General features: G+C 36.5%; 1 long non-coding RNA gene across 1 annotated transcript; it reads left to right on the top strand.

Annotated features, from left to right (window-relative positions):
• Positions 1–538: 538 nt before the first annotated feature.
• Positions 539–11,782, top strand: LOC117095411. Its single transcript, XR_004441964.1, has 4 exons — positions 539–643; positions 984–1,130; positions 10,249–10,306; positions 11,691–11,782. It is a non-coding gene; the product is annotated as an uncharacterized LOC117095411 (long non-coding RNA).
• The last annotated feature ends 576 nt before the right edge of the window (positions 11,783–12,358 follow it).

Below are 12,358 nucleotides of genomic sequence, written 5' to 3'. Positions count from 1 at the left end.
TCTTTCTCTGACTAGTTAGTTGCTAAACCTTTTAGGGCTCTTATGTGTCACTCTTTGGTATCTCTCAGTTAAGACATTTTGATGGGTCTAGCTGCCTAAATTCAGGCTGGTATCAATCCTTATTCCTATAATTGATTCATGTATAATAAAATTGACCTCATTCAATAGTCAAGACTGGTGAGTCTTGGGACATATGGATATGATTTTATTATCATCAATTTTAAGAATTAAAGTTTGGGCAACCTGAGAGTCCAAAAATGGGTGTAGCATGCTAAATCCTTAATCAATTTCTATAAATGGTTTTCTAAATTCAAGTGTTATTACTTTAGTGTGAATGTGGTCATTCACAATACACACTATTAATTTTTTTGGAGGAGGAAAAGAAAGGAAATAGGGCTGTATATTTTTTACATTTTCTACACAGTATCAAGGAACATAATAGAAACAGAAAGCAGGGTGACACTACTTGAAAAAACAGCAACTATTTTAGATTTATCATATCTTTGATGCTTATTCACATTCATACTCCAGATTTCTCAGTCACCTTTCTCATTGTTCTGAGAAGCCGGGCAGAAAAAGAAGAAAATGAATGATGAGGCAAGAGTTGGTGAAATTGGGTTTCTGAAATTCCCTTCATTAATGGGTAAATATATCTTTCCCTTATCTCAGGCAAACATATCAGCACCTAGGTTTGAGTGCTTGAAATATAGGAGGAGATCTATTTAACACATTGCTGGGAGGCATCCACTGAACAACCCAGATGCTGGATGATGCTATTCTCACAATCTAAAAATGGCAGAAAATGCTTGGCATTACTGCTGTATAAATCTGTCAACTCTGTTGTATCTTGATCCTTATTTTGGAAAGGAAATAATTGAGTTTTTAATATCATATAGATTTTATACACGTTTTTGAGGTAAATATATTAATTCCTATATTATCACCATAGTAGAATTGTTTATTCTTTTTTTCCTTCTCCATAGGTTCAACTGAGTTAATCATTTTGTAATGTGCACTCTGACACAACATACGTTGTAAAACTGCTGATTCTTTTCAAATTGGATATGACAGAGTAACAAGAGTAGAAGAGAAACATCTGAACTTTATGAAATAATTGGTTATGGGAAAAGGTAATTTATGTTACATAATACTTATAAAGCATTGATCTATAATGGGATTAATTTGGACCAAATTAATAATTTTTAAAAAGTATTTTTTAACACTACATGAATGGAAAGACAAGGACAAAGAGATTTTATTAATGTTAGGTTTATTAGTGAATATGGTTCTCAAATTACAAAAAGTTCAAGTTTCATAGGCCAAATGTGTATTGATAGCTGGATCAGTATATCTTCCATCTGAATGAAGAGAAATAGTGCATAAAGGAAATGGAGCATAGGCTCCACTTTGTAGTTTTGTGTATAGGAGTACATTTGGAAGCATAATTTAGCTTACTAATTCTAGAGGCTATGTTTTCATATGTATTTGAGAGCAAGGAAATACTAGTTCCCTAAATTTAAAGACCTCAAAAGACAAAAAAGTAGCTAACATGCTATTTTTTCATATATCAAGTTTATGATGATGTAAAGTCCTCTGAATATATATCTAGTTTAAAAAATATATAAAAATATATATTATTAGCTAAGGATCCTCCAGCCACTCTGTCGTAAACAAAAAAATCAAATTCTTACCATTGAGGCAGTTTTTATACCTACCGTACATAGAGATATTGCCAAAACATCACTGATCATTTTTGTCTATTCAATATTTTCTCTTCTCCAAGTTTTCAGAAAATATTGAGCATCGTCTCTATACTGCCAAATTTCTTTTTGATGTGGGATGTATGTGTGTGTGTGGGGGGGGGCGGTGCATGTGCACACATGTGTCTTACATGGTAGGTTCTACTTTCTCTCAGACCTGTACTTGCTCCCTTTCTCTGGCTTATCAAGAGAATGTGCAGCAGCAATACAAAAGAATCTTAAATAACAGATTTTCTGTCTCCTGTAAGGTTTAGGAAAAGGGATGAGAAAAATCCTAACATTTTAGTAAGCTTTGAAACCCTCTGAATGTTAAGAATCAATGATAAAAGTGAGATGTAGAAAAGCAAATTTTATCAAGGCATCTTAGGGACTCTGTGGACACAGGCTTTGTCAGCCCCTCTGTCTCTGCTTCTTTCTCTTCAAATCATTTGCAAAAACAGAAAGATTTGGAAAATCTGTATTTTTTAATACCTAAAAAGTGAGAAAATGTTTTTGTTTTTTTGTTTTTTTGTTTTTTTTTTTTTTTTTGAGACGGAATCTCGCTCTGCCGCCCAGGCTGGAGTGCTGTGGCCAGATCTCAGCTCACTGCAAGCTCCGCCTCCTGGGTTCACGCCATTCTCCTGCCTCAGCCTCCCGAGTAGCTGGGACTACAGGCGCCCGCCACCGCGCCCGGCTAGTTTTTTGTATTTTTTAGTAAAGACGATCCCAGCACTTTGGGAGGCCGAGACGGGCGGATCACGAGGTCAGGAGATCGAGACCATCCTGGCTAACGTGGTGAAACCCCGTCTCTACTAAAAAATACAAAAAGTGAGAAAATGTATCTGCTATAAACTAATTTATTTTCCCGCAATGTAGCCAAGTCTCTAACTGTGTGTGAATGAATTGTTTGTGTATTTTAATATGAGTTATTAGAAAATTTGTGATAGACTTGAAAGAATGTTTTGCAAATCTTGGCCTAATAACCACCTCAAACATGTAAAAAGGGTGACAGTTGAAAAAGAAGTCCATAAAAGAAAATATATTTAGATAAAATTGCTGAGGTGTGCAATTTTTTCTTTTGTCCCCTAAAGTACAGTAGGATAAATTACAGAGGACTACTCAGAAAACCTGCAACATCTATCTATCTATCTATCTATCTATCTATCTCTCAGTGGTTCAGTGGTTTCAGGAGATGGAATCTTAGTTTTTAGAGTGTCCTGACAAATTTCAATGTATGATGCATAGGCTGTGGCTAACCATAGAGAATAGTGGACAGAGACAGAGAAAATTTGGCCTATATCGATGTTATGCGCTGAATTGTGTCACCTTAAAACTTGTATGTTGAAGTTCTAACCCCCAGTTTCTTAGAATGTGACTGTATTTAGAGATAGGGTCCTTAAAGAAGGAATTAAGGTTAAATGATATTATTAGAGTAGGCCCTAATTCCATACGATTGGTATCCTTGTACAAAGAGATTGGGACACAGAAACACAAAGGGTAAAGACCATGTGAAGACACAGAGAAAATGGTCATCTACAAGCCAGAGAAAGAGGCCTCAGAACAAACACACAGTGCCAACACATTGATCAGGGAGTTACAACCTCTAGAATTGTGAAGCATGAATTTCTATTGTTTAAACCATCCAATCTGTGGTACATTGTTATGGAAACCCCAAGGTACTAATGTAACTGAGAACTGGCTAAACTCTGACTTCAGATATGGGAAAATTATATGTGGATATTTTTCACGGGCCAATATGGCCCCATGGAAGAGAGCAGACTTGGTGACATTTTAAATCCTGTCAATGAATAATCACTGAAGGGTCACTGCAACCGAGCAAAGCAGGTAGACTGAGAAATGTCCAGGGGCTGAAGGATGAAATTAATCCTCTTTATGACATGTTAATGCAGAAGGGACAGTCTCAGCAAAATCCTGGAGAAGCAGAAACTATTCCCATGAGAGAAAGAACCAGCTTAGAAAATCTACCAAACTCAGAGGAGGCCAAAGTGAAATGATACCAGTACCCAGCAAGCAACACATTTGCTGTAACTTACCTTGCCTCGTTTTTCCAACACATCCTAAAACACTGAAGAAGTCAAAGCCACAGTTTGAACGGTGGTGGAGAGGTGGAGGAAAAAGTTCATTTCTGACCTAAAACATTACCAAGAGGAAAAAGGGAAAAGAATTTTAACTTTATAGTTTGAAGATTTTGTGATTAATCTAAATTGAGTATTTTACCTACCATGGCAATCCGTTACTGTGTTACTAAAAAGAAAGAACTAAGGCTGGGTAATTGATGAAGAAAAAAGATGTAATTGGGTCACAGTTCTGCAGGCTGTACAGGAAGCATGGCACCAACATCTGGTCAGCCTCTGGTAAGGGCCTCGGGATGCTTACAATCATGGTGGAAGATAAAGGAGGAAACTGGTGGTATTATATGCTGAGAGACGGAGCAAGACAGAGAAGGGGGTGGTGTCAGACTCTTTTAAACAACCAGATCTTGTGTGAACTAACTGACCAAGAACTCACTCATCATCGGGGGGATGGTGCGAAATCATCCATGAGGAGTCCATCCACATGATACAATAATCTCATACCAGGCCCACCTCCAACATTGGGAATTACATTTCAACATCTAAATCATATCATTCTGCCCCCTCCATCTTGTATCTTTCTTACATTTCAAAATACAATCATGCCTTTACAATAGTCCTGAAAAGCCTTAATGCATTCCATCGTTCACTCAAAAGTCCCAAGCTCCTAGTCCAAGTTGAAAGTCTCACCTGAAGATGAATTCCTTCCACCTGTGAGATCAAAAACTAATTATTTACTCCCAGGATACAATGGTGTTACAGGCATTTGGTATACATTCTCATTTTCAAAAAGATAAATCAGCCAAAAGAAAGGGGCTACATGCCCCATGCAGTCTGAAACACGGCGGGACAGTCATTAAATCCTAAAGCTTTAAGATAATCCCCTTTGACTCCATGTCCTGCGTCCAGGGCACACTGTTGGAAGGGGTGGGCTCCCAAGGCCTTGGGCAGCTCTGTTCCTATGGCTTTGCAGAGTGCAGCCCACATGGCTGCTTCCATGGGATGGAATTGAGTGTCTGTGGCTTTTCCCAGGTCAGGATGCAAGCTGCCAGTGGTTCTACCATCCTGGGGTCTGGAGGGCAGCAGCCTCCTTCCCTCAACTCCACTAGGCAATGCCCTAGTGGGGGCTCCATCTGGGGGTCCAACCTCACATATGCCCTCTGCACTGCCCTAGTAGAGGTTCTCTGTGAGGGCTCTGCCCCTGCGACAAGCTTGTGCCTGGTCATCTAGGCTTTCTCATACATCCTCTGATATCTAGGTGAAAGCCAAAAAAGCTTCCCTCATACTTGCATTCTGGGCACCTGCAGACTTAAAACCAGGTAGATGCCACTAAGGTTTATGACTTGAACTCTCTGGAACAGTGCTCTGAGTGGGGCTCTGGGCCTGATCTCTGAAACCATTATTTCCTTCTATCCCTCTCTGCCTGTGATGGAGAGGTTATCTTCAAGATCTCTGAAATGCCTTCAAAGCCTTTTTCCTGTTTTCTTGGATAGTAACATATGGCTCCCTTTTAGTCATTCTAACCTCTCTGACAAGTGGTTTCTCTGCAGCCCGCTTGGATTCTTTCTCTTTTACATGACCAGGCTGCAAATTTTCCAAACTTTTATTCTCCGTTTCCCTTTTAAATATAAGTTCCAACTTTAAGTCATTTCTTAGCTCTCATCTGATCATAGGCAGTCATACTAACTCTTGAATGCTTTGCTTCTTAGAAATTTCTTCCACCAAACACCCTAAATCATCACTCTTAAGTTCAAATATCTGCAGATCCCTATTACCTGGACTTAATGCAGCCAAGCTTTTTGCTAGTGCATAACATATGTGACCTTTACTCTGGTTCCAAGTAAGTTCCTTATTTCCATCTGAAACCTCATTAACCTGGCCTTCACTGTCTATCAGCAATCTTGGTTACAACCATTTAACCAATCTCTACAAAGTTCCAAAATTTCTCTCATCTTCTTCTCTTCTCTGAGCCCACCAAATTCTTCAAGCCTCTGCCCACTACCCAGTTCCAAAGCTACTTCTACATCTTCAGGTATCTTTACTGCAGCATTCTACTCCTCAGTATCAATTTTATGTGCTAGTCTTTCCTTGCACTGCTGTAAAGAAATACCTGAAGCTCGGTAATTTCTAAAGACAAGAAGTTTAAATAGCTTATGGTACTGCATGCTGTACAAGCATGACATCAACATTTGCTTGGCTTTTAGTGAGGGCCTAAGGAAGATTATAATCATGGTGAAAGGCAAAGGAGGAAGCTACAGTATCACATGGTGAGGTGAAAGAGGGAGCAAGAAAAAGAAGGAGGGGGTCCCAGATGCTTAAAAAAACAGATTTCATGTGAACTGAGAACTCCCTCATCACCAAGTGCATGATGCTAAGCCATTCATGAGGGTTCCACACCCATGATCCAATCACCTCCCACCGGTTCCTACTTCCAACCCTGGGAATAACATCTCAACATGAGATTTTGAGGGGACAAACATCCAAACCATATCACCTATTGAACCACTTGGAAAAATAAAGGTGATCAACAGTCTATTATTATATAGAAGTGACTTAAAAAGTGACAGAACCAGAGTGAGATCTTATCCACAGGCAAAGAAATGGGTGAAAATAAAATACTTTCTGCTTTCCCTCTGTGAAGTCCTGTGTATGCAATGTTAATGTTATGTAAAGTGCCTATTTTGAGGAAAGGCAATGCTGAAGATGATACAGTGTTCCCAGTAAGTACTTAGTGTAAGGGATGAAAACTTTACCTCTATCAGCATTTTCAGCTAGGCTTAAAAATTAAATTGACATAAGATAGGTCAACAGGAGAAAGGCATACATTTTACAGGACACAGGAGCCCTCATAAGAAAATAAAGACACAAAGAATTGACAGAACCTAAATTTCATATGGGGTTAAAGTAACAAAATTGTGTGAGGAGACAAAAAAGTTAAGAATTATTTTAACAACTTCAGTTTGTGCAGAATTTTCTCAGCTATGGCATGCCTTGGAAGAATTCTTTTTTTCTCCTGGTACTGGGAGGGCATCTTCCACATGGGAGGTTTTATCTCCTGTTTTCAGGAATAAAAGGGAGATTAAAATGTTCTTCTTGGGTTTACTGTTTTTCAAGTGTCTTTATCTCAAATGAATCCTTTGTCAAAGTGGCATGCTTTAGGGTGGTATATTCTGCCACCCTTCATTAAGAAATTCTTGAGAACTGACAGGAGCTACTAGGCTCTTTTGAATATATTATGCCACTTAATCCTTTTAGAAGTCCAGCAAAATCTCCATTTTATAGTAATATACATTCAAGGTGACATCTTAATTTCCTGCAACATAGAAAAGAAGAACATGGAATTTGATCCCTGGTATAACTGCCACATAGTCCAGACTTTCAACTATGCCAGATGGTATTCAGTATTACCCTCTACCACTTGGTAATGCCTCAATTGGCATTTGTTGAAAACAAAATAATATAAAATTTCTTCCTGATGAAGGAGATTGATCAAAACTTTAACAATTACCCATAATTTGGCTACTTTAATTAGGGCAGAAATTTTAATGATACACCTTTGTTTATTTAGCAATATGACACCCATTGTAATTTATTTAAATAATAAAGCACAACTTTTAGCTTCAAAGGCCTCACAGGATAATAGAGGAATTTTATGATGAGAAATATTTAAGTAACAGCTTGAATCTTCCCTAAAACGCTTCTTTGAGGAGTAGGCTTGTGTACTAAGACAAGAAAACTTTGAAACTGGTTAGAAAAGCATGGAATATTTACCAAAGCACCTGACAAAATACAGGATAGATATTAGAAAGTCTAGATATTCAAAGATGTTGGAAAATATTTTAAAAAGGAGAACTAATGGGTTTGTAGGACAGTATAAATATCTCAAGGATTCACATTTGAAATAGAATGTAGTTCTTGTGCTTTTCAAAGGATCATTTTCTGTTGAATTAATATATGGCTTAGAGTTAGAAAAGTAATTTCATCTTTGACCTCTTTCCTTTATCTTCTTTAGTTTCCAAAGCTGTAAAATGAGGTCATATACATGTGAAATATTGCCAAATACATATCCATTTGCAATCCAATAAAATTGAGGCTGAAAAACTACCATAAATGCTCTTGTATAGCAGTATAACAAATGTCTATTAATTTCTTTCAAAACTGTATTTCTTAAATTGTGTTCTGAGAAACTATATTGATATAGTTTGTGTGTTTGTCCACACCCAAATCTCAGGTTGAATTGTAATCTCCAGTGCTGGAGGTGGGCCCTGGTGGGAGGTGTTTGGATCATGACAGTGGATGCCTCATGGCTTGGTACCATCCTTATGACAGTGAGTTCTTGTAAGATATGGTCATTTAAAAGCATATGGCACTTCCTCTCCACTCTTTCTTTCTTGCTCCAGCTTTCACCATGTGACATGCCTGCTTCCCTCTTCATCTATCAACTTGAGTAAAAGCTTCCTGAGGCCTCCCCAGAAGCTGAGTGATGTTGGTGTTATGCTTCCTGCACTACTTGCAGAATCATGAGTCAATGACACTTCTTTTCTTTACAAATTACCTAGTCTCAGGTATATCCTTATAGCCATGCAAGAATGAACTAATACACCTATGTACTTATAAAGGCTAACAAGTTTTATATACCAAAAATGCACTAAAAGATTTTAGGTTCAATAATTTGGAAAAAACTGAATTAATCAAAATTAAACAATTGCATTTATTACAGAACATTTAGAGTATTTAACATACTAACATGAACTGTGAAGTTTCAAGAGAGGATGTCCTGTGCAGCTTCTCTAAATATAATTTGAGCATGGAAAAAGTTTTCATAAGAACTTTTGACATCACAAGGGATAAATGTAGCTTGAGTCAAGAGTATTTAAAACAATATGTTAATACGGAAACAAAAAAGTACATCAATGTGGAAATATCTGAACTATTGAGTATATTAACTAAAGTGATAGTCTTACATTCCATAGATTATAAAGTACTTCACTAACCTATATAAAATATCACTATCATGACACAACCTCTGCTGAGGGTGCAAGACAAATTATTTGGGGATCTTTGGTGCTACATGGCTGATAGTATCATGATGTCTAAGCTGAAATGAATCAGACTTGTGAAATTCATAATAGTTCTTTCAGTTTTTAATAATTAAAATAGAATTTAACATATGCAGACTATTGTTCAACAATTTTAATAATTATAACATATCACTCTTTGCAAAACTATGACAACAGTGAAGGTAATGAGATGAGTGAAACACTTATCTTACATGCAAAATTTAAGAGCATGCCAAACCTCAGTAACCAAGAGAAATCTTATCTTAACGCTATATTTTAAAAAATCAAAAAGAATACAAAAAATCTGTGGTGGACAAAATGTCAAAAATTGTTGTAAAGATAAATCCAGCATTACTGGATTTTCCTTTTGTCTCAGGCTTCAGTATGGCTCCTTGGTCCACTGGTTCCTTGCCATAATTTTCTCCATAATTTGGTTAGAAATTATCTGTATAAAATTTCAAACATAAAACTGTTCTCATAGCAAATAGAATAACATTTTGTTTGGTTCGTCATTAGTGGTCTGATTTATTTTTATTATTATAATATATGGGGAAAATACAAAAAATTACAAAACAATAATAAAACTTTGAAAGTTATAGAGAAAAAAATGACAATTTCTACAAATCAAGCATTTTCATTGATTTTTTTTTAAGTTTCCTTTTGTTTCAAAGGCAATTATTTGTATGTTTGCAAAACAATACTTAATAGGGAAATACATTTATGCTTGGGGATAAAAATCTACTTATCAACCAGAATCCATCTTTTATGGTAACAATTATTATAAGAGCTTAAATTAAACATTTTTGACAGAGTATTTAGCTATTTGGTAGGTAGTTAGAATACATGGAAATTTCCTCCAGCAACATTTGGTGCATCCCTGGTGGCATTAAAAAAAATCTAGAACCTATCTAGGGAGTCATTTGAAATTTGCTCACTAGGAAAATCTGTTTTGTGCAGATTGTGTATTTATTTGAGCAGTAAAACAGATGCAGAGTATATTTTGCCTTGCACTATTTTTCCTTATGTTTAATTGTAACTTACAGCCAGAAAGAAGATATAAAATACAATCAAATGGGAGAGTAAAACACATTCAGAAAAGCAATTTTGATCATAAGCATGTGGTATCTATAGAAACTGTTATGTGGGAAAAGGGTTTGCCATTTCAGTGATCGAGTTAATGAAGGTATCATTAGATCTCTATTTTAACACAGCAATTTGTTACATATTACACTTTATGCAGCTAAGCTGTTACATTGCTAATTTAGCTTTTAAGAATATTAAAATCAGAAATTCTCTTATTTTATACAGAACAAAAGGAATACTGAATATTTGGGATAAATATTTTTTTCTGTTTAGAAACAAGCTACAATGTTATGGTGAGATACTTTGATGAAGAGATTCCTCAGTAAGAACTGTGAGTTCTGCCTCCTTCACGAAAGGCAGGCATGGTCCATGAGGCTACCATACCCAGCTATGTCTGGGAGAATATACAGGTGTTAAATTAGCTAGAGGAAATGTTCTCCAGGTCCTGAAGGTTGATGCACCATATGGAATATTACAGTATTTCTTAAGCAACAATAAAAAGCAAGGGAAATAGGGGCAGGAAGACAGGAAGAATAATAAAATCATCTAGGTAGTTCAACTCTAAACTATTTTCTAATCATTCATAAGTTTCTGTATACCATAAAAACAGATCTCTGGGACTATGGATTAACTAATGCTTTATTCAGTCTGCATGCACAATTCTCTAGATTCTGTCATGAATTATCTAAACCATTATTGAGAGAAAGTCTTTCTATGCCATAGACTCTGTGTGTTCAAGGTGGTGGTGCATTCCAGTTTGAGGTCCCAAGCACTGGTCTACCAATGATCTTCGCATCCTTATGACCACTATACCAGCACAAAGTAAAAATTACATTGTATTATTTTATCATCCTCTTTGTCTTCCTCAGACCAAGCACAATGATTTTTCTATAATGCTAAATATAGCATTATATTTATATTTATATATCCTTCTTCAGATTAAGCTCTATTACACCAATCACATTCATCATTTTCTAGAGAACATTTCAAAGTAGGTTGCAGTTGGATCTTCCAGTTAAATGTAATAGCACTATCCATCTAATCAGTTATATGTAGGTATCACAGGCTTCCCCATCCTCAACAAAGGAATGTATTTTTAGGAAAATCGAGAACTATATTTTCCCATCTGTGTCTTCATTTCAAAGGACTACTGTAATTTTTTTGAGACATCCTAATTGTTATATGTATTTTCTCTCCATTTGGTGCCTCTTTGAAAGAAGGCATATTCAATAAGAGTCATCAAGCGAGAGAATTTATATCAGCAAATTATCTAAATTCAGCAATCAGGCCTACATGCAAATGAGAAGCGGAAAGAATGAACAAAATCACACCTTTCAAATTCAAAAGATCCACGAGACAATATGTCTCATATCAGAATTTAAATCCTACCATTACTCTCTCTATTCATGCTCAGATTACTTGGCTTTTTCTCTCTCCCCCTCTCTGTAATATTCAGTTGACCCCTTTCGTTTCCTCTAGTGTGCCTTACCATGATGGCAAATCCAATGTTCTATTTCTGTAAGATGAAATTCACTCCTCACTCTTCAATAAGCTCTATCAACATTTTACTTAATCCAAAATGGTCTTCAGAAAACTCTATGTTAGATAGCCACCATAAACAAGGGACATATTGATTGGAGTTTTGATTTAGTGTCCTAACTATTTATTTTTACTGCACAAAGGAAACACTTGATCCTTCCTGTTTTGCATTTCAGAATAAAATTCGGGATGGTCCAAATGACAGACTCCAGAATGATTCTAGATATTATGGACCACATCTGTAACAATAACACACAACAAACTTAGGACTGAAAATGTAGCTAATAAAGAACTATACTTATTAATCCAATCATTTGCTGTGTCAAGACTGGGTTAGAATAAGGAGTGGATCTGAAGGGAAAATGAAAATACCCAGGACACCAGAAAATCAAGAGTAAATGAAAAACCAACAAATGAGAAATACTACCCAGGGAACCTTGGAATCGCAGAGGATTAGTGGGTGAGACCTGGGGGGAATGAAAACGGATGGGAACCTAACTCCATTTTGGGTGACAATCCCTTCTACTATTCATGACATTTTGTAATGATGCCACTTCAGTTCAAGAGTGAGGTGATATTACTGCTCATGACCCTGAAGGCATGATCCATGAGGCTACAGAACAGTTGTATTTACGCAGAAAAATAGGATCAACGTCCTTACATAAGACACACCAAATCTGTGGCTTTAACGTTGGAAATTTATTTCTTTACAATTCTGGAAGCTGGGATGTCCAAGATCAAGGTGACAGCAGATTTGATTTCTACTGGGGTACCCCTTCCAATCTTCTTGCAGGCAGCTGCCCTCTTGTGCATCTTTGTTTCTCAGATTTTAAATGAAGTACTC

This window comes from Trachypithecus francoisi, unplaced genomic scaffold, assembly GCF_009764315.1.
Source record: "Trachypithecus francoisi isolate TF-2019V2 unplaced genomic scaffold, Tfra_2.0 Lachesis_group13, whole genome shotgun sequence".
NCBI classification, from domain to species: Eukaryota; Metazoa; Chordata; class Mammalia; order Primates; family Cercopithecidae; genus Trachypithecus; species Trachypithecus francoisi.
Note: the sequence above shows the minus strand (reverse complement) of the source record. Positions and strands in the feature narration are given on the sequence as shown.